General features: G+C 36.2%; 1 protein-coding gene across 2 annotated transcripts in view; it reads left to right on the forward strand.

The window, feature by feature from the left end:
- Positions 1 to 6332: 6332 nt before the first annotated feature.
- thrb (thyroid hormone receptor beta) overlaps positions 6333 to 23913 on the forward strand; it is a 190206-nt gene continuing 172625 nt past the window's right edge. For both annotated transcript variants that reach the window (XM_030148144.1, XM_030148145.1), the window contains exon 1: positions 6333 to 6790. The gene's annotated coding sequence lies outside the window, so the exon portion shown is untranslated. The remainder of the gene's footprint in view (positions 6791 to 23913) is intronic.

Raw genomic sequence — 23913 nt, forward strand, 5'->3', positions numbered from 1 at the left:
TCTAGTCCAGTTCTCTTCTCTCTCACCAAGTTCACTGAAGGTATTAGATACTGTTCCTCATCATGTCGTTGCCATGGGGTCAAATAGTCACTCCACACTGGACATCATTAACATTCATACAGTACTGCACAAAAGTTATTGTTTAAGCAAGGGTAGAATGATGTGTTATACTGTGTGTGTCTGTAAGTATAGAACAGCATTAAAAACAAGAATTTCAGAAAAAAAAAAAGTGCATATTGACATATTATATCTTGTATTTACTGTGACCTTTCTTTCTATTTAACATGTCTTGAACTGTTCTGGGCAGACCTTTTGAGGTTTATTGAGCTAATCTTGACATATTTTACACCAGGTTCCATTCAACACATGTCCTATGTTTCTTATTATTTGAGACAGAGATCACACTAAATTCCTGGAATTCATACCAAATTTGGTTTATAGATTGCCAGTGACCCAGAACAGATCTAATTATATTGTGGGAACAGCAGGTCAAAGTTAAAATGTTTTATACATTTTTAAAATCTTCTTTTCTCCCATTTACTTACAATGGGCGAAATTTCAAATATCTATAAAAACATAATTTTGGTTTCAATTTACTTCAAATTTGGCACATATATAGAGATAATTGATATGTTGACAACAGCACACGCATAGACATGATGACATCAGCGGGATCAATGCCAAAACGAGCTACACTACGTGCGAGGGGCGGGGTTTGTTGTGCCTGGCACCGCTTGTGTTTTGTTTTTTTAACCCATAAGGAACCAATGTGACATTTGTGTTGGTTCCCAAATAAAATTTTATCTCTATTTAACCGTCCTTAAGAGAATTATCACTGTTTATTGTAATATTAACTTCTGTATTCTGTGTTGTTCTTTTTTTTGTTTTTGTTTTTTGGTGAAAGTCAGGTATTTTCCTATATTTGCTTCACTGATCATGTAGATGTTCATAAAAGCTCAGAGTAAAGTTGAGGATTATTATATGAAACATTAGAGAAAACTCAAGAAAAAGTGACTTTTTCAGTCCAATCTCTTATTAACTGAACATAAAATAAGTGTCTCCGTCGACTGTCTTTGATCCAACTCCATGGGTTTTACTGGTGAATCAATGTTGTAGAAGATGACAGTGTTTCCAGGGTAACTACAGAGCCTCTGAATGTCTAAATGGGTCATATTTGATGACCATGAAAAGATGATAAGCTGTATTTTACACCAATTATTTCTGTGTATTAGTGGATTAACAGGGATTAAATGGTTTATATCAGTAAATGAGTTTGGTAGATGGTGGATGTTTGGGTCTTTATGGGTTAAAAAAGAGACCGGGAAATTGATATTATGCTCATTACAGCTGTGTAAAATGAAAATACTTAAGGATGACCTAAGATTTCTATTCAGTACTGTACATATATCTAGTTAGTAGCAGTATATATTTTGTTCCAGATAGCTGCTGACAGCCTGCACCCCACCCCACCCATCCACCTACCAAAAAAAAAAAAAAAAAGCCTGTCACAGTTATTACATTACAAAAATTAACAGTTAATATGTAAAATCTGAACTAAAATGTAGTTTTTAGTCATGTGTTTCTGTGTTATATCATTAATAATAATAATTGCAGTTACATACTTGATATGTATATATGTGTGTGTGATTATCTCACTACTCCAACAGCGCAGACTCTGTTCAGGCATTATCTATATTTTCCACCCTTGTGTGTTGATCACGTGTGCTTTTTTTTTTTTAGTCTGTCAGAATGAAAGTAGGAGTTTGCAGAAGTCTGTGCAACACACTTTGCTGATGAGTCTGTAAAGTCATAACAGCAAACATAAATGTAGCACAAATCATAATTTATTCAGCTGTTGTACTGAGTCATGGGACATCCTTGTTTCTGTATCATTAAATCATAAATGCTAATATCTTAACCCATAAAGACCCAAACATCCACTGGCGACCATAATCATTCACTGATATAAAATGTTTATTAATTCCATCAATTCATATAAATAATTGGTGTAAAATGCAGTTTCTTATCTTTTCGTGGTCATCAGATATGACCCATTTGGATGTTCAGAGGCTCCAATAGTTACCGTGGAAACACCATCAACTTCTACAACATTAATTCACCAGTAAAACCCATGGACTTGGATCAATGACAAGGGTTGGAGATGCTTATTTTATGTTCAATTTATGATATATTTTGCAGAAAAATTGATAGTTTCCTTCAGTTTTCTCTGTTTTGGATATAATAACCTTCAACTTTAATCTGAGCTTTAATAAACATCAACATAATCAGTACAATTAAACATAGGAAAATTTCTTATTTTCACTTTAAAATGTAAAATACACAGGATAATATTAGAGTAAATGGTGATAAAGTAGTTAAGAAAGGTTAAAAATAGAGAAAAATTTATTTGCAAACTGCCACAAACATAACACGGGGTCTTTATTGGTAAAGGTTTACCCTTAGTTGCTATCTATAGGGTAATATATGTCCCCATCTCTGAGCCAAACTGCAAATGAGCTTCAGGAAGCATTCTATCAGCTTCAGATCTCACTACAGGAGCTTAGGCTGGTTCTGAACGCAAAGAAATCTAAATGTATGACTTTTGCTAAGGCTCAGCCATATTCCATAGACGACAAAAATCTGTATACTTTGAAGGGGGGCAGAATGGAAATAGTTCCATTATCTAAGTATTTAGGCGTTTAGTTTAATGGAAACCTTCCTCGAAGACAGAGGTTCTCGTGGACATTCTCCCTGGGGGGGCCACGAGCAGATGGGGGGTGTTGCAAGTGTGAGTGTGTTAGCGACTACTGTTGTACATCACAACGGTATAAATCATCCCCCCCCAAAATATGCAAATGCTGATTGGTTTCTTGGTTTCTTCTTCTGTCTGCTTTTATGATGAGTGAGAGAGACTGAGCGGCTGTCGCGTCTTCACTGGGGGGGGCGGGGGGCAGCAGGATGTCAATGATAAGGGGAGGGGAGGGGGGAAGGGGGGCTCACTTTCAAAAAGGTTGAGAGACCCTGCTCTAAGATACACACAGAAAATGTAGTGAAGAGGCTGAAATTAAGACTAGGCTTTTATTTGAACTCATCATTGTGATCATCATTCTCACATATATCACCTTTACATATTTGTATATATAAGGCTGCACTGGTAAATTCCTTTAATATTTCTGCAAATTCATAGTAGAGATCTCTAGTGGTCTTCTCTATTTCTCATCAGGTTCAAAAGGTGTGTTCTGAGCTGCATTAAAAAAAACAAACAAAAAAAAAAAAAACAACCTTTGCTTATTTTGCTTCTTGTTTATGGAGCAACTTGTAGAGTTCTACACCTGAAAAATGTACTGTCATTGGATAATTTTGACAACTTTGAGTTAACTTTTGAACTGAAAAATGGGATTGTTTGATTTAGCTGGGTTTATTCTCTCCTTGTTTGATGACACTCACTGAAATGTTTGTTTTTAGTACTGTTGGTCATTCATTCTGTTCATGGGGTTGTTTTTAATTATTATATTTATGTTGTGATTAGGGTTTAGCTCAGTCATTTTTAGTTGTTATTTATTTTATGTATTGTGGAGACAGGTGCAATAATCTTTTGCAACATTCTGCATATACTCTCATAGCATTGTTCTGTTTTTATGTATGTGTGTAACTGCACTGTTTGGACATATTGTTCTGCAGTTTTTCAGCACCAAGAACAATTTTCCCTCGGGTAAAAAAAAAGTACATTTGATTAATTGATGCATTTTAATGTTCCTTTAATCGGAACTAGAGTGCCAGGTCTCCCTCATAAAAGAGATCTTGATCTTATTGGATTACCTGGTTAAATAAAGGTGGATATATCCTCCTGAGACCCAAGAAAGTAAAGATTTTAGCTTTTGTACATTACATAACTGCCTTGATTGGAAACAGCATGATGCAACAGTTTGTTCAGACACATTTTTTTAATGGAATGTCCCTTGACAGCATTTCTGTATTTTTTTTTTTGTAAGGTAAAGCTATAAAACTCTTGTCCCCAGAGGACAAAAAAGCATTGTTGAGTAAAATGTGGAGGATACAATGTGCTGTACATTTAATTTTAAACAACGTAAACAAAAATAAATATATCTTTTTTTTTTTTGAACATTTTTTGTATTGAAGTCAAGGTAAAAGACAGTGGCAGTCAAACAAGAAAAAACAATATTTTTGGATTTTCTGCATAACAAAAAAATACAATACCCACCCCATCCCTCCCCCCACCCTATAAGTCCTGGGCAATGCATCTCCATCTAAGAATAAATAAATAAATAAATAAATAAATAAATAAATAAATAAATAAATAAGCAAAACAAATAGAGGCAATAATATTAGTAGGTATGACAATCATCTGACATAAATAAGTAAACAAAAAGAAGACAAGAGTGGAGTTGGTCTACAAGGAAGATTTGAGAGCAAATGAGGTTGTGTTGTGTTGGGCTGCGTAACAACACATATATCTATTTTAAAGAAGACTGCACTTCCAAATTTTTTGAGGGAGGGCACCACTAAGCAATTACTCAGGACAACCAAAACATAAGTAGACAATGTAATAAAATATAACATAATACTACTACTGACTGATAATAATATTTTGACCTGATTTTTGTTCCTGACTTATAGTTGAAGAAACCAGACAGTTAATTGTGGTTTAAATTTGGTTATTTATTGTCAGATCATGGCAAATGCTTCAGAAATCGACAAGTAGAACATTTAAAACAATTACAATGATGAAAAAAAGAGCAAAAGTAAGTAAAAAAACTCTGAAGGATTTTGTAAGCATTTCAAATAACAGTGTAAACAATACCCTTTTTACAATATGTGTCACAGTATTATTGCATTAATATTAATAATAAATAAATAAATGTTGTTAAATATTAATAGACAAATTATTTTGTGACATTACTAATTTTTTTGTAGCCCAGCCTACTGTTAGCAACAATACCCCTGAATGTGTCCCAATACCTTTGTCTATATCCTCCTGAGACCCAGAAAAGGAAATTCTGGGTTTTGTTTTACATTTAATAATTGCCTTGATTGGAAACATCATGATGCAACAGTTTTTTCAGATACATTTTTTTAATAGAATGTCCTTTGCATTGGACAGCACTTTTTTTTTTTTTTTTTTTTTTTTTGAGTTAGGAAACTCTTGTCCCCTATAAAAGACAAAAATGCATTGCTGGATCTCAGGAGGATATAGTGCATGTACATGTCACTATAATGTTGTCACTATACATGTCATATCTTCCTGAGACCCAGGAAAGCACTTTTTTTTTTTTTTTTTAAACATTAAAGAATTGCCTTGATTGGACACAGCATAATGTAATGTTTGTTTTGTTTTGTTTTGTTTTGTTTTTTCAGATGATTTTTTTTTATTTTTATGGATTGTCCTTTGCAGTGGACAGTGTTTTTTTTTTTTTTTTTTGTTTGAATTTGTGAAATTCTTGTCCCCTACAGAGGACAGAAATGCATTGCTGGATCTCAGGAGGATATAGTGCATGTACATGTCACTATAATGTTGTCACTATAGATGTCATATCTTCCTGAGACCCAGGAAAGTACTTTTTTTTTTTAAACATTAAAGAATTGCCTTGATTGGACACAGTATAATGTAATGTTTTGTTGTCGTTTTTTTTTTTTTTTTTTTTTTTTTAAATGGAATGTCCTTTCCAGTGGACAGTGTTTTTTTTTTTTTTTTTTTTTTTTTGTAATCTGTGAAATTCTTGTCCCCTACAGAAGACAAAAATGCATTGCTGGGTCTCAGGAGGATATAGTGCATGTACATGTCACTATAATGTTGTCACTATAGATGTCATATCCTCCTGAGACCAAGGAAAGTACTTTTTTCTTTTTTTTTTTTAAACATTAAAGAATTGCCTTGATGGGACACAGCATTAATGCACTGTTTTTTGTTGTTGTTTTCTAAGAGGTTTTTTTTTTTTTTTTTTTTTTTTTTTTTTTTTTTTTTTTTATGGATTGTCTTTTGCAGTGGACAGTGTTTTTTTTTTTTTAATCTGTGAAATTCTTGCCCCCTACAGAGGACAGAAATGAATTGCTGGGTCTCAGGAGGATAATGCAATACTGCAAAATTGCTTCCCCAAAAGAAGGTTTTAACAAGATAATAATAATAATAATAATAATAATAATAATAATAATAATAATAATAAGTTACAATAATATATTTCCTGCTCTGTGTGCATGTACCAGGCCTACAGTAAAAACAACCAACCACCATCCACAAAAAAAAAAAAAAAAAAAAAAAGAGTTGGAGTTTGTAATAAGGGCGAGGCTTATTTTGTTCGGTTCCTGCCCATGATTCAGCTCTGTGATTCCCCGTAGCGATCAGTGGGAGCGCTACAATTGTCAGTTTGGCCAGAGTGTCGCTTTTTTTTTTTTTTGGAGGCTTTCTTTTTTTCGGCTCCATGTTGAAGTTTTTGCGTCCAGACCTCAGACTCTGGTAGCCGTGTGTGTGTGTGCTGCTGTTAGCTCCTGCTCCGGTCCCTCCACACACACGCACACACACACACACACACATAGACAGACAGACAGACAGACAGACAGACAGACAGAGCCAGTCCTCCACAGGCAGAGGCAGACACACGGGCATATCCCTTCGCCTGATTTGCACTAGCGCGGGTCATTTCAGGTTAAACCCTGGCGGTGTGTCCCGTTCAGCTTAGCCGACGGAGAGCAGCGCCGGTTCCAGCTGAAGAGGAATGCACAAGCACTGGGACTCCATATAATATTTGGATACGAGTTTCGTCTTGCATATGCGGTATGTTTCATTTTTGGGGTCTTTTTTTTTTAAGTAACACTCGCACTGACAGCCTGTTCCAAAGCTGACAGTAGAGTCTTTTACTCACTGTATATTGTGTTTTTTTTTTTTTTTTTTAAGCTAAATAATATTGTGAATTTGAATGCCTCTCATGTAGCCACCTCCAATGGGTGCTTTAAGGACATAATAGCCGAACTACATTAGTGTTTTCTGAAATTTGACGCTTCCTTGCTAGTCAGGAGACGATACACACCTGGAAAGAACATGATTTAAACCTTTCCTGAATCCTCTGAGTGTGTTTCACAATTCGGAGGATAAGTTACACACCAAGCAACTACTTTATTTGCGCAACATTAACAGTTTATAATTTGGACACATTGGCTGCTTCCGCCCACGACGGCTGTGTTTGGTCGGAATGAGAGATAGCGTCACTAAAAATAAAAGACAAAACTAATAAGAAAAGTTCCATTCGAATTGAAATCGTATTGTTTTTGCCACACGCCGAATTGAATATCAGGTTGTGTTAAGTGAAAAAGTGTCAGGTTTAATGATTTTATTCAGGTGCCATTTTGACTAAAAAGCGCGAGCGTTTTCAGTTGACAGATAGTTGGCACGAGGTTCTGACAGCAGACGCAACGGGACAGAACAGTGTTAGCTTTTATAAGATACTTTACGGGCCCTAGTTATTATCATTCGTAGCTTAAAGAGTCCTACAAAAAAAAAAAAAAAACTGGCACCGCTGGTACTTGTGTCAGAAATCTAGTCCTCTGCTTTAGCTTTTTTTTGGCAACTTCACTGAAACAGTCGATCAACATCTGGAATGCCAAATAAGCAGACCCCTTCACTGTCCATTTGTGACCCAGCGGTTGGACTTTTGGACATTACTCTACTGTGTATCATGGCATTAGACAAACATAACTCCCAAGACAGGCTGTTGGTGCTTCATTTGACAAATATGCAGTAGTTAGGCCACCGGTCATAGAGACGGCTGTTTTCTGGGTGTTTATTAAAATATGCTGACACATAAACAAACAGAAACTGTCCTCTGTGCCTTGCCGTAGTTCGTTGGTGACATGTTACCGTATGAGCATATTTTGATGCTTTCAAATGTACGACTAAAAAATCTGAAAATGTACGACTATTAGTCTTCTTTTTTTGTCTCTAAAGATGCGAGTATGGAGGGTGGATAGGAATGAGGCTGTGACAGCAGCTGGTGTTACAAGTGAGGTTTACCACATTTGTCAAAGCACGTTGTATTCCAGTGCCAGCAAAAATGCAAATTATTATTATTATTTTTTTCCCCAAAACAGCAGCAGATGATTGCAAATAATCTACTCTACATTGTCAGCCTGTTATGAAATTGTTATTCATTGCAATTTTACATTTCACATTGTCTTAGTAATTCCCTGAAAAAAATCTCTATGCTGTATCTCGTTCAATCTATTTAACAAAATATACCAGATATTTAAAAATCTCTGCAATAATTCCATACCATTGTAATGCATCAAAGTGCTATAACAGTGACGTCACATGAAACCGCACTGCACTAAAATCCATTTAAGTCATATTAAAGCTCTATCAGCAAAAAGGGGAGTTTCCAAGGAGCTACCGAAGGCAGCATCAGTACTCAGCAGAGGGTATATAAGGTCACTTGTATGTTCCGTGGGAGCTTGTAAGGACGTTGGTATGCCTCATGTATGAAACAATGCTGCCTACTTAATGCATATTATTGAAACATATAGTGATGATAACAAGAAGCGCTGAGCTGGAAAGCTTCAGTTCTACATTTTCAATTAAATTAGAAATCCCATAGTTGTGTTGAAACTTGTTGGGCTGCTTTCACAGCGAGCTGCAGGCCCCACCCTGATAGAGACATTTTACAATTTGACAAAACAAAACTTGACTCCTGGCAAGGAAAAAGTACAGTCAGTACAAGAAATAGTTTAACTTCAATTCTTTAATTTTGCATCTGATTCAAGAACATATATCTATTTTTTTTAACCTATTATTATTATTATTATTATTATTATTATTATTATTATTATTATTATTATTATCTCGTTAAAACTTTCATTTGGGGAAAGCAATTTTGCAATATTGCATTATGACATCTATAGTGACAACATTATAGTGACAACTACATGCACTATATAGGCAAAGGTACTGGGACACATTCAAAGGTATTGTTGCTAACAGTTGGCTGGGCTACAAAACAATGACTGATGTCACAAAATAATTTGTCTATTAATACTGAACAATATTTATATGTTAATATTAATGTAATACTACTGTGATAAATATCATTGTAAAAATGGTTTCATTTCATCTTTAGAGTGAATATTGTTTACATTGTCATTTAAAATGCTTACAAAATCCTTCAGAGTTTTTTTTTCTACTTCCTTTCACACAATCTTTTTTTTTTGTCATTGTAATTGTTTTAAATGTTCTACTTGTAGATTTCTGAAACATTTGCCATGATCTGACAATAAATAATCATTTTAAACCACAATTAATTGTCTGGTTTTTTCAAGTATAATTCAGGAACAAAAATCAGGTTTTAAATGAACAAGAAATAGCAATTTAACATTTATCATGATAATTATTGACAAGTGACAACTTTTTTATCATGCTGTTTCAAATCAGCAGGAATGCGAAGTCCTAATTCTGTAGGTCTGATGTGTCCCAGTATTTTTGTCCATATAGTGAATTTAATTTCCCAACAAAGTGATGGTAAACCCACACAGTTGCGTTCACTCATTCTGTCTGTTAAGACTCCTTACCAGTGTGTGGGTATGAATGGATGATGCCAGACTGACTCTGTTAATCCTCTGGTCATTTTGGCACACTTGTGATGGCCAAGTCACACCTGCATATAGCAACTGCACTCAGGTCGAACAAACACAACAGACTAAGATAACTATTTTACTGAGATGAATTCACCGTAGTTTATGGACTGCAGTAAGAGGATAATAAGCTATTTTTCACTAGCAACCTAGCATGTTAGCTCCCTGCTGAAAACTGATGCATCTGCAAATGTTTCCAGGAGACACTTTTGTGATGCTTCAAGCCATAGAGTACATACAAGAATGAGAAAATACTGATAACCCCACTATCAATGTGTCATCAGAGCAGAGCTGTGCTGTGACACAATAAATCAGTTTGACATAAATTAGCATTCTTTCATGTTAGATTTGCACTGATCTCCATAGGCCTATCTGGAAATAAAATCATGCCAGATTAAAACTGAGACACAGAGTCTTAGTCTAGCAGCCCAGTATTTACTTCTGTTTTAGTGTTGCCATGTCGATGTCAATATGCTGTAAGTGCGAGTAATTGTGAAAGTGTGTAGCTTGTATCACTAGCAGCCCATGTTGTGTGCTGATATGTGTGTGTGTGTGATAACTGAGTACACTGTAAGTAATTAAAGTGCCTACATTATAATAGTTTTTTTGAATGCATGGAGTGTGTTTACATGCACAAGAATGTGCCACTATTTTTCTGAATGTGATAATATTCAGAATGACGTCTTGTAAACAGAAAATTCCTCCAAGATGTGTCAAATTAGGCCTTTTCGATTCAGATATGTGGGATGGGCTGATATTACTCTTGTTTTATGAGGATTTGATGGACATGTATAGAACTGTAATTTGGACGTTTATTGCAGGTTGTGACAAAGATCTGTGATTAAAATGGATGTTCTAAGTGAAAAAGGGCATATCTGGTTAGAAGGTGAAACATACCAACTGTTGAATATTAATGTTATTTGAATGAAGAATAGAGGGAGGGTGAGTTCACACTTTGTCCCAGACATTTTTAAAAATTAGATTAGGGCAGTGTTACTCAAACTTTGGGGCACAGGGGCTTGCAGGGGTGGGGTGGGGGTGGGGGTGGCGAGATTGCTCCTGGGTATTTTTTTTTTTTTTTTCCAGGTCGCAGGCGGAACTAATATTTTGGCGTTGGAGCACCTCAAACTCATTTTGAGGATGAACAACAAACAAATCCACTGCCATGGTGATTTCTCACTTGACTAGACAAACAATGTAGTTTTGGAGAACAGACAAGTATCTTACAAGTGTGAAAAGAGTAATGTGCAACGTTTCCATTTTTGCACAATTTGTACAGTTTGCACCTTATTGTTCAGAGAATAAGTGCAATGTAAAACAGGCTCATTGCAGCCACTGGTACTGTTAAAATATTAATCTTTGGTACCAGAAATGTGTTGTTCTAAAAATATTCCAGTTTATTGTTATAGTTATAATGTAATTGCACATATAACATTTTATTTGGAAAACTATTAGCTATCTCAGAGAACAGTCTTTAGTGTATTTGAGTTCTTTTAATTTGCACAACAAATTATAAAAAAAAAAAACCCTAAAAGATAATAATAATAATAATAATAATAATAATAATAATAATAATAATAATACTGATGTGTCTTTCAACAAATACACTTACACCAGAAATATGCACAAATCCTAAACAAATTTGTATTTGATCAGAACAGGATCTAATGCTATATCACAAAACATTCCTCTGTAAAAACTTTAAGTGCAGGATTTGGATAAATAAAGTTTTAACATCTGGCTTTACCAGAACAAAACACATAAAAATGAATTAAATTATGTTGTACAGTTTAAGATCCTGCTCAAATGTTCATATTCTATTATTTGTGAGAAGAATGCATAGTGGACAATCCCCGAATCATCCAACATCATACCATTATTTTTGTGCAGTTCCAACAAAGGAACTAATATCTGCCTCTGTCAGAGGTTAAAAAGAGCTTTAAGGTTGCTTGAAATAACCATTATTTAACAAAACAGTGTTATCAATTTCAAAACATAACGTGCTGCACACATTTAATCCCCCTTGGCCAAATATAGTGTAAGATTCTGTTGGAAATTACAGTCCTATAATTTAGATTAGATTGTTTTTGTGTAAAACTTATTACATACATCTTTATATTTGAAAGTACTCAGATATTATAACTGCACAAGGGCATTTGACCATTAAAAAATAGGCCAAGGTCACTTATTTTCAATAGGCTTCTGATCCATGCCAAGATGCATCCACAGTATAAATTTGGTGCAGATATATCAATGCATTGTTCAGATAATGCGATTATGTCGTTGAATGGATGGACAGACAGACAGATGACAAAATGATTACAGTACCCCTCGGCCGAGGGGTAAAAACTACATGCATAACCTGCGATATCACAATTCTACATTTGTAGCACACAAACAACAGAGCAAAATACCCATGTATATTATAAAAGCCAAGTGGCCTCTGTGTGTGTTTGTGTGTCTGGGGATTCATGTAAAATCTGTAAAGAGCTGACCTCTGCAGTTTGGCAGACTTCTGTATTTTTGGTCAAGGAACAGACTAATGAAAACGACAAGCTGATAGGACCAATATTAGTTATTTTGGAATATAGTAGCCTTACAATCATGTTGCTATACCTGGAACGCTTTGGCGGTGACTGCTGGACAAACGCACAAATACACAACAGTATAAAAACTACCACATCTAGAACCCATTGATCCCCATGAAAACCCCAAACCTCAACGAAACAAAATCCCAATGCACTAGTATATAAGTAAAAGAACTCACAGGATTCACAAAAAAGCAAAACAACAACCAAAATGAATCTTTACATGTCTGCATTTGAATAAATACCTAAAAATGTCAATACAGTACTTTTTAATATTGACAGTATTGTGGAATAAAATATTGTGATATATTGTGGAACCTATATTTCCTTACACCCCTATTTTTGATTGACATCTCTTTTACAAGGTCGACCTGGGCAAGAAGTCAAGCAGTATTTAAGAACCACTGTGTTCATGCGGTGTTTTTTACACAACGGCTGCTCAGATTAGATTATCAGTTACGGCCTATTATTTTTTCAGCCTGTCCATGTGCCCTTAAGCATGTACATTATTTGAAAAGACAGCACATGAATGTACTAAAGTGCATCTCCTGTTTCAGTCATAACTGAAGGCACATGACACTTGTGCTCCTGTTTGAGCAGTATATTAGTCAGTACAAACAGACCCAGACTCACTAACAAATAATTAATGCCCTAGTGTTTAGAGGCTCAAAAGTGTTGATCTGACAAAACACTTCTTCAGCAAAGATATTTGTAATACAATATGTATCTCTTATAATGTAAGCATAGACTAAGTTGTGTTGTTCTTCTTGATTCAGCAGAATTTAAAGCGGCTGGGTATGAAAGCTGGCCAGTGTGAGCTGCATGCAGGCACATGCAGACATAGTTACCCCCATTTAGAGAACTTAGTTATACGATCGTTACCTTCTTTGAGTACATATGGTTCCTCCCAAACATTATGAGGTCAGAATACTATTGTAGAGCTGTTACCGTAAATCACATTGGAATAATAAATCTCTAAAGGCAATTATACAGTATCATGTTTCCATTATGGTTTGGATATATTGATGTGCTAACTTAGATATAAGGCTATAAAACAATGTGATATTAAAGTATAATGGCTTTGATGTGTTATCTTGCATTTTCAGCAAGTAACTCCAACCATCAATGAACCACAATCACTTCCCTCCTGCATGTGGAAGTATTTAGTTGTGATTTCAACATCGCCTCTTACAATACACTGAAATGATTGCATAATTGTAATCATACATAATTTACCCCTCAAAGCCTCCCCCAACAAAAGAAATCACATAACATCAGCAATTACTTTAATCTATCTCACACTTGAAATATTCAGTAATGGTCACAAGTTAATTTCTACCCTCCACGGCAGAGGGTGTTGTAAGGATGTGGGTGTTGTTTGGGGAAATGCGCCCCTTTAGTTGCTCTGATAAAAGCTTTGAATAGAGGTATAAGCGACCTCTCATGCATTTTGCACGTGTCAGGTAGAGCTATTGTTTGTGAAAGAAAATCACATTGGCTGTGAGGGTTCTAGTAACAGGGTACAGGTAACGGGATCCAGGCGCTCACACCGGGACACGGCAGGTTGAGTTTAACGGGAGCACACTTAGTCAGCGAGGCAGAATTACAGTTGGCAACCCGTGGACTGAATCGAGTAGAGGAAATATGTGGGCAATCTGGTAGGCCAACAGGAAGACATGTGACTTTTGGAACATTTATCCAACTTAAAGGAGCCTTCTGCATATTTTATGACGCTGCCAACAGAACTCATCTGGGTCAGGGATTTAAGACTACAAAGATTTGAGGAAAACTTGTATTTGTAACATAGGGCCTTCAGTTTAGTCTGGAATTATGGGAATTGTAGTATTCAGCCTTATGCTCAGTCACTTAAATTAAATTAGGAGCAAAACTGTTTCAACTTACAATTGCGGAAAAATTATAAGACCACCCCTTGTTTTCTTTCATTTCTTGTTCATTTTAATGCCTGGTACAACTAAAAGGTACATTTGTTTGGACAAATATAATGATAATAACAAAAATAGCTCATAGTAGTTTAATTTCAGAGCTGATATCAGACATTTTCCATGTTTTCTTGATAATAACCAAAATCACTTCAGTTCTTACATCAATAGCTATGGTGTTGTTCTGCCAAAACAGTGCTTTTAGGCATTCCATGTTTTATTTTCTGTCTGTTTTAGTCACATGATACACACAGGAGTTAGTACTTGATTGCAGAACCATTGTTTTTAATGACTTTTGAATGGTCTAATAATTTTTTCTGTGACTAAAAATATGAGTGAAAGGGCTGCCTTATATTTTTACATCACATGAACAAACACAAACATGTTCTCTAACATACTGTACATCATGTTGTCTCAATGAAATAGGCTATCCCTTGTTGTGTGTACCTCTGTTTTTTTTTTGGACACAGATTTGTTAGTTAAACTGTTAGGGTAGTTGTTTGAACTTAAAAATTTAATTAAGCTTAATTAGAAATTTAATTATGTAGACTGTTGTTTCATCTCACCAGTCATGGCTGGTGATGGAATCGAACACAGGACCTTTTTGTACCTTTATTTCTAGCTGTTTAATTTTTTAATTTCTTTACAAATCGCTATCTCACCTAATGCTGACGAGGACATTAATTGAAATGTAGTAATAGTAACAACAACAACAAAATTACTGAAACTGAAATTGCTGCAGCTGAACTGTTATAATAATACTAATACTAACACTACTACTACTACTAATAATAATAACTAATAATAATAACTAATAATAATAATAATAATACAAAGTTCAAAATCTTATTTGCTTCTATAATTTCAAACAATAGGAGTCCATACAGTTGAGGCAATTTCTTAAAATAAATGCATAATGTGTGTTCTAAAATGTATCTTATCTTATCTTATCTTATCTTATCTTATCTTATCTTATCTTATCTTATCTTATCATTACATGCATGCATCACGAACAGAGGACCTTTGCACTCATTTGGAATTGTTTTGGATGCTGCCTGATATTTATAAACACAGTATTTATTTGCTCAACTTTACTTATTGTACAAGCAGTCTTCATAAAACCGTTTTTGTGCACCAAAACCCAGACTACAAATCCAGTATAGCTGTATAAACACATATTTTCCGTGGCTTGTCAGTATGTTTCTCATGATATAAACCTAATTCACTGATAATCACAAATTGGTTATTTCAGCTTTGGTGAAGGCATTATAAAGTACACAGTGATATATTCTGTACATGAGTTATAACATGAGCAAAGTAGCTCAACAACCACTATCAACTACTGTCTTTGCTTGTGTGTTTGTGTCTGTATGGGTGTTTCATATAGCCTACACATTCCAGTGGACCACCATGGGGATGCCTTTGTCAGACTGACTTCAATAGATTTGACTTGAAATAACAGAAGACTGAATAATATGGACTCAACATCACAGGCTAAACTTTGCGCTCAACTCAACTTTATGGCTCGAGGACATGCGGTTTATACACCTTATCTTCAAAACCCAAGTGAAACTAAATCCCTGTGAACTTATGCTCAACTGAACTTCTTATGAGTCTGCTGATTTTATGGTAGCACTGTGTTTCCATTATGATCATAAATGTTAACTGGTGCAGCCCACTGTTACAGTATGTCCTGTTCACTCTGAGAAGAACTCATCGTATTGATAACATTTATTACACAATTTGCAGGTCTTTATCACTTGAACAAAATAGTTTTTGCCCACCATAATGTACTGTAGGTGATACGATAGGCCTAGATCCTGTAACCGGTGATGTGACTATGTACCAACTGCAGTTTATTGAGCTGCTGTAACAAGAGGATGCTGCCTGCCCCGGCTGTCTTTAGTGGATTTAATGGTCGTGTTTATGAGGGGGAAAGACTTAAAAAAGACTCACTGCAATGAGCCTGTCCTGCTGTTTGCACCTAAACTGAATTTCTTCTCATTTAGAACATTGTCACAGCCGCAACAGTGATTGTCTCCTGTATGTTACAGGTTATGTTAGACCTCATGGACAACCAAATGTGATAGATCAGGTTGAAGGAGTTTATTGTGTGAAATGATGCAGGAGTTGATTGGACCTTTGCTGATACAATGCTAGGTCCTGAAAGCTAATGATAGCTAACTGCTGCAGATAGAAGGCTTACTTTAGTTGGAGAGACGCTATGGTAACGTAACTATCTACCTCTATATGCATATATCCCATAGTCATCAGACTATATGATAGTTGACTGTAATCCCTCCATATCATACCAGTTTTTAAATCATTATGTGCAATTATACTGTAAAAGTGTAAACAATATGTATGTATGTACAGAAAAAACATGCATATTGGGGTGGCACTGTGGTGTAGTGGTTAGCCCTTTTGCCTCAGAGGTAGAAGGTTCTGGTTTCAATTGTCAGTCGGGCCTCGGCCTTTCTGTGTTGAGTTTGCCTCCTCCCTCTGTCTTGTATGGGTTTCCTCTGGGTCCTCCAGTTTTCCCTGCCATTAAAAATTAGCATATGTAGCCTAATTGTCCTCTCAGTGCCCTTGACCACAGTACTAATGAATATCTAGACTTGGTTCCTGAGCACCTCCAATTGCAGCTCATCGCTCCTAATATAGTAAGTGCTAATGCTAATTGCAAATGGTAATGCTAGGTGGTGTGTGTGTATTATGATGGGTAAAATGCAGACCAAGTTTTCCTATGGGGATAATAAAATGAGTTAATCTTTAACTTTTGTGGTATAACATTCTATCTTTTCCATGTTGTGGTTGTTTCGTGGTGAATTAGGGCTCATCTCTGTATTGTAAAACGGATACTCATAAACAGAAGTCATTGCGGTGTGTACTTTGTTTTGAAAGAGCTGCAAAATTAATCAACTCACAACTTTAACTTGTGCAATTATACTGTCAAAAAAGGTTGCAATCTATATGCAAAATCAAAGTTGCTGCATTAAAAAATGCTTTATGTGTTTATATATTTGTAATAGTGTGTTGGAAAAACACGTATATCAGAATGATCAGTAATCTTCCTTGATTTCCAAGCAAATAGACTTAAATTCTAGTCACAATTGCAATTGTTCAATATAATGGCAATGTACTTTTTCACCAAATCATGCTCTTTAACAATTTGTTGCTTCATATTGGACCCAGACTCTGCAAGAAACAATTAACAATATGTTGACTGGTTCAGTAGTATAGTTTTCATAGACTTGCTGTTTACTCAGTCAGTGTCTTTAGCTAAATTTTGCCTACAGGGAATATTTTGAATTAATTATGTCTAACATGATGTGAGCAGATGCTATGAGATGCTCATGTGTATGTCTTAATGAGCCCACAGAAGACAACATTCAGGGGCTGTGTGTCGCTGTAGGTTTCTGTTCCAGGGTTAAGTAAAGCTCACGGGGTGATGCCAATGGAAATTGTTGCAGCTCAGTATGAATGTCTTGTAAAACATAAGACTCACAGGGACACTGGTAACCCTATGAGGAAAGAACAGTTTGATCCAGTGTGAGTTAAACTGTCGCTGTCAGTCAGACACCAGAAACCCTGGCATCTTAAACCTCTCTGCTGTCCCAACAAGCAGTGTGCTGAGAGTGATAAGTGCAACAAGCAAAAACATTCTCTGTACTATTTCCTCACCCCGTCAGTATAGATTTGTCAGGCAAATCTGCGAATGCAAAAAAAAAAACAAAAAAAAAAAAAAAACATGCATTATCAGTATTTTTTGGTGGCAAGTTGTGCAGCAGAATAGTGTGGAAACCAGTGATACTAGCACCAAGGCGAGACTCCTGACAAACTGTGATGGCTGTTGGCTTGTTTGGCTCACTGCACATATTTTGCAGCTGTCAGAAACAACTGCTCACATGGCTCACATATAAGAGTATAGGGGTTGGACTTTAGAAAACAAGTGCCCGTATATGTCTGCCGCAATGGGAATCAAGACCTCAAGTGTGACACAAATAACTACCTTTTAGATGCTAATTAGTTCTTATAAAATCAATGCATGTGCTTCAGTAATAGGTGTTTTTACAACATCCTCAGAGTCCTGCAGCAATACTGCTGTCTGTTATAAAAGCTCTGCAAAAATATACATTTATGAGATCACATTTTTACTGGAACTTCTTCTTTTTCAGTTTATTCACACTAAGTATGAACTCATCATTCAGTAGTACAGAGACTGATTTTTAGTGCACGTAAAACCCACGAATAGTGTAATGTGCATTTGTTCTTTTACTTTCCACTTGCTCGTTTGATCAGAATCAATTTTGTTTCCCACATGAGTTTGTAACTGATGGGCCTTTGGCTCAGTAAGCTCATTAAAACACTGAATCAAAAATCTTTCTAATACACTTGTACCTGTTCGTGTATGTGGCCATCTTCAGCTTTGCACTGCTCCACTGGTGTTAAACCTGGCTGCAAACTGCTGTAAAATACTTTATTTTCCATTCTTGTTTAATTGTCATTTTTAAGTATATCTAAAAGTAATGCAGTGTTTGCATTGTAATGACATACAAGAAAATAATGATCAGGGCTCATGGCTACTGACTCAGGGTGTTTATCAACTCCCTAAGTTTAAGTTTGTTTATGTATTGGTATATTATACTTTGAACATGTAAATCTGGGTTATTTATATACCTGTTTCCCAAGGGAAGGGCCTTGACTCTAGAATGAAGCAAATATCTCAATGTTTTAATACTTCTGATAGCTACTGGGGTGGCTCCAAAAAGCCCTGGGTCCCATAGATTTACACTAGATGTAAAAAATACTATATCAGTCATTTTTTATTCACTCATTCCATCATCCATTTTATGTGGACCCACTAATGAGCGATTTGGTGGTTCATCTTTAAATTTTCTCCCTGTTACTGAGATCTTAGGTCAAATAGAAGACTTTGAAGGGTGGCTGATTCCGCTGCTTCCACTAACAAGACTATAAAGTGACATTGTTGTGCAATGCTTGACAAAGTTTACGTGCTTAACCTCACCTATGACCTCTTGCAGATGACTCTGATGCCTCATATTACTGCAGCTCTGCCCCTTTTATTCAAATATGGTCACTTCCTACCCTAAAAGGCCAACACAGCAGCGATCAAAATACTGGCATCAGAACTGAAGGTCAGAAACCAATGGCTGAAGTCTTGGATCTTCCATCCAGTAATTATATACAGTCTATGCTTTCTGCTTTTGCTTATCCATATAGGACATATCTCTAGCTTTTGTCACTGCTTCAGTTGATGACAGTTTCCCTAACCTTTTGGACGCTGTCATTTGTAGTGATTAACTCTTAGTGTTCTATCAGACAGTAGAGACGAACAACCAAGGGTGGAGGATTTGTTCCAAGTCAGTTATCTACACGATGCATTATTGTGGTGTCTACTGGAGTCTCTAAACTCGGATAAGGGCTTCCTCTGCCCTCATAAACCACAAACAGGTGCAAACACATTACTGGTATTATGTAAAACCTTGGAAATTGTTGGGATTGTAATATCTATGTAAACAGGCCTATTATTACAGGAGTCATATGCTTTGAGGGCTTTGGCAGATACATCTGTCACTTGGTTCTAATTAGCCTGCCGTAGACTCGTTTTAATTTTCCATAACCTTCATGTCAGGGTAACACTGTCAAAGTCAGAGGCGTACTGTAATCCATGCTATGTCAGTGAGGAGAGTCCAATTAGAAACGTATGACACAAGAGGTGTAACGTTAAAGTCACTGACACTAACAGCAGAAGAACAGAGACCAGAGGAGTCCCTTGTCTGGACTGTGGTGGTGGTGGTTGGGGGCTGGGGGGGCTGGGGGGGGCTGTCGCTGAGTGAAAGTCAACTCTGAATTTCCCCGTTGGTGATGTGGTGGTGGTGATTTGACTGAAATAGTGAACAGCAGGGCACAGTGAGTGAATTATACACTGTTGTGCAGCTGTAGACCTGATAGAGAATGTGTCAGAAAGGTACTGATATTGAAAGAGCGGCATACATCCAGTAGATCATTGACTGGCAGAAAAGTCATTGATCAAACAAATCTACTTGGCAGAGTGGGAGTAGAAGAGATGTAAATGGAAAACACAAAAATGAAAGGAGACAGCCTGCTTCTTCAGGTTTGGTTAGGACTTCGTAACCCCTACTGAAGTTGTCATTCACAGAAGTTAAAAGTCCAGGATCTTATTGAAGAAATGACTTATAGTAGTGGTGAATATGCAGCAGTAAATCGGTGTGTTTTTGAAACCTTAGAATGAGCCATTGTATATCTACACAAGGAGTAAGCTACTTCTCAGGGAGTTCCTTCCATTTTGTGGTGGGTGGCATCCAGCTTACAGGACATTCCTATAATATGATGAAGTGAGTATCAGATGTATTGTTTCCTTTACTAACAAATCCACATCAGATAAACAATGCTCCATCTGGAGGACCTTTTGTTTTCATGTGTTTAGTGTTCTTGCTGCCATCATAGGGAAAGGTGACGTGATTTATTAACTTTTAAATATCCATGTTTTTAATGTAAACTTAAGTTTCACTCAGGTTTAGGGTTAAGCTTATAAATAAAGTGAAGGTCTGAGGTTAAACTGTATGTATTAGACTCCAGTTCAAAGGGGCCATGGCAGTATATTTGTTTCTTGGTGCAATACAAAATTCCTAGTATATGCTGAATATGAGCAGACTGGTGTTTACACATCCTCTAAAAATCTCTCACATTTTAAGTGGATGGTTGTCAGTCTCGCTACAGTGTGTTTTATTAGAGTTCAGGCTTTGGTTGGGTCATTTAAGGACACTCGGAGAGTTGAAGCCTTTCCAGTGTTGCCTTGGCTTGGTGCCTTAGCCACTTGTACTTTTTCTGCTTGGGGCTGCATACGCTTAGAAGGAGGGATTCTTTCAGGATACCGCCATTCACAGAGCCCTCAATACAGACCAGACATCCAGTCTGTTAGCAAGAACTATTTACCACATCGTGCTGCTGTCACCACCAAACTTAATGTCAAAAAATTGTGTTAGACAGATGATGAGAGTTTCCAAAGCGCAGTGTTTTTGTCCAGAGATCAGGCAATTCTAAGGTTTTTTTCCCCTCCATTGGTTAATTCCTTTACATGAGCACATGAGGAGTCTAAGAATCATTCAGCCACATCTCTTGATCTGTATCAGAAAGCAATGTTTGCAAAGCTTGTCATGGATATAATATAGAGCAAAGGGTAAAGTTGTTGTCAAACTTGATTTTTGTTTTTGAGACAGCTCAAACAGACCATTGATTTTCTTGTTGGCCTCATAGCAATGAATTGTGTTTATATTCTTTCTGTTCCTTGAGGTTGCTTCTGATTTCAGTGCCTCTCTTACACGTCTTTCTGGAGATGGTGGGCGTAATTCTCATTGCAGATAGTAGAGCTACATTTATTGGAGATACATGAACTTTAAACTATGCTTATTGCAGATTCTAAGGAAGTAACTACTCCATAATTTGTGCTTCTCATGTAGTAGCATCCAAGATACAAACTGCTTCACTGAAAAATCCAAACTTCATAATTCCTGTTATGATGAAAAGGTTTTAGGGATTCTGTAAATTACCTCAAAACTGCAGGGTTTCTAAGAAATCTTTCAGTTAATTTTGTCATAGAAAAATATGGATATAGCCTACTAATCAAATGTATGCTGACTAGAGGTAGACCAGTAGTGGATGTTTATAAGCCAACATAATCAGTTACCTTGTCTTGACGTAGCATGGAGCTGTAAATGTGTTAGCTTTAGTAGTTCAGTAAAAGTTATTTCTACAACAACATCTGGAGTAACAAAGGACAGTTTGTTCAGGGTCTGGTAACACTTTACCATCTTTATTCGGTTATCGTATGAACTGCAGGAAATGAGCACATATGTTCACATTACATTTATAGAAATCACATTGACTTTATTATCTACATACACTGCACATAATGTACAGTCAAAGATCATATACAACCTTTGAAATAAACCACATCATATGGGAGTCAGTGCAGCCACATATAAAATACTGTCCTTAACCTTGTATGAATTTAAATAAAATCTATAATAGGAATTTATGTTAGATTTCACTTGATAATATATCACTCTGTTATGCCATTTTTGTTTACCCTTTGTAGTTCTGCCTAACAGTTCTACACTCCAAGATACATGCACAAATGCAGCCTACTGTACTTTAAATACTAAAGATATGTTATTCACATGATGTTTTAAGTCTAAAATGTGATCATGAATTGATGAACCTCAAACAGATCTGATTTGTTACTTGTGCTTAATCCTGTTATACCTATCTAGCTTCATGATATTAAAAAAAAATGCCATGTTGAATTCTTTTTCTAATTCAGTTGTGGTCGGAGGAGTGGTGGGTGGTGCTTGAAAATCACTGCAGTCAGAAGGTGCAAAAGAGGATTTCCCTCTCTCTGAAAACACACCAGCTGGGACATGAAAGATGCCAAGCTGCTCATCTTCTTTACCTACATAGAAAAAAAATTATATTATTTTTGCTATGAGTCATTAGAAATTTGACAGCTTGCAACTAGGTCTGGGTGATCTCAAGATCTTAATCGATCTTAGTTTGGCAGCACAGTGCTGTCTAAACCTGCCTACTCAGCTAGTATTTGTTTTAAATGGCCCAGTACAGACCACAATTTAATTAGGGTATGTTGCAGAGTGTTGCATTATGGGACTGTTGCATAAATGTCACTAATTTACATCTGTTTGTAGCACTAGTTTAGGATCCAGAATGCACTAAGGTGTTCTGTTTCAGCAGATTCAACTTCCAGAGTTTGTGTAATGTGTCGTCTTACTGCTCCTGGAGAAATGGTGACTGAAGAATTACCGAAAGACCTTGTGCTGCTATTCCAGATGCAGAAATCTGACGCGTAGTGTAGTGAGTCTGTTTTGCACAGACACTTTAGAGTTTTGCTGGAGTTTAGAAATGTTTTGGATTTTGATACAAATTAGGCCACAGCCTTTGTAGTTAATGGAAGACACTGCAGCAGTCACAGATGTGTATACTGTTGGGAAAATGTGGACTTGTACTTCATCTAGATATTGTCAGAATCTTCAAATTATGTTGGTCTGAAAGGATGCAAGTGTTTATAGTTACATAACAACACAAAAACCCCCTTGCACACAGTCTTACCCTCTGAAAACCAAAGAAAAGTTGGGGAAAATATGCCATACTTTGGTTCTAACTTGCTTACATTTTGTGAGACCTGAGAAAAATTTGAGTCATGGGACTCTACCTCAAAAGATCATCATATGATCTTTTGGTCAAATCCACCAACCCTATTTGCAGTAAATTCTAAATATCTAGAAAAAAATTTCCTTGGATGAAAACAGAGATATCATAATGTCAGGTTTAGGGATGCACCGATATCAGTTTTTTCCAGACCAAGTACAAGTACTCACATTTGATTACTTGCTGAAACAGAGTACTGATACGAGTACTTAATAATACCATTACAGTTCTTACTTAGTTTTGGAAATGTGCTTTATTTTCGTTGTCATTAGTCTGACTGGAACAAAGTGCTGCTACTGACATTTAATGAGTTGGAATGAGTGTTTCTCAATCAATCCACCAGAGGGCGCTGCTCTGAATTAACCATACTGGACAAATACCACGAAGAAGAGTTACGTTTCTTGAGAAGAAGAAAGTCAATAATAACAAACATGGTGATGACAGAAGAGGTAACACTAATGTGGATACTAATGTTGATATTGATG

Source organism: Sphaeramia orbicularis, chromosome 11 (genome assembly GCF_902148855.1).
Source record: "Sphaeramia orbicularis chromosome 11, fSphaOr1.1, whole genome shotgun sequence".
NCBI classification, from domain to species: domain Eukaryota; kingdom Metazoa; phylum Chordata; class Actinopteri; order Kurtiformes; family Apogonidae; genus Sphaeramia; species Sphaeramia orbicularis.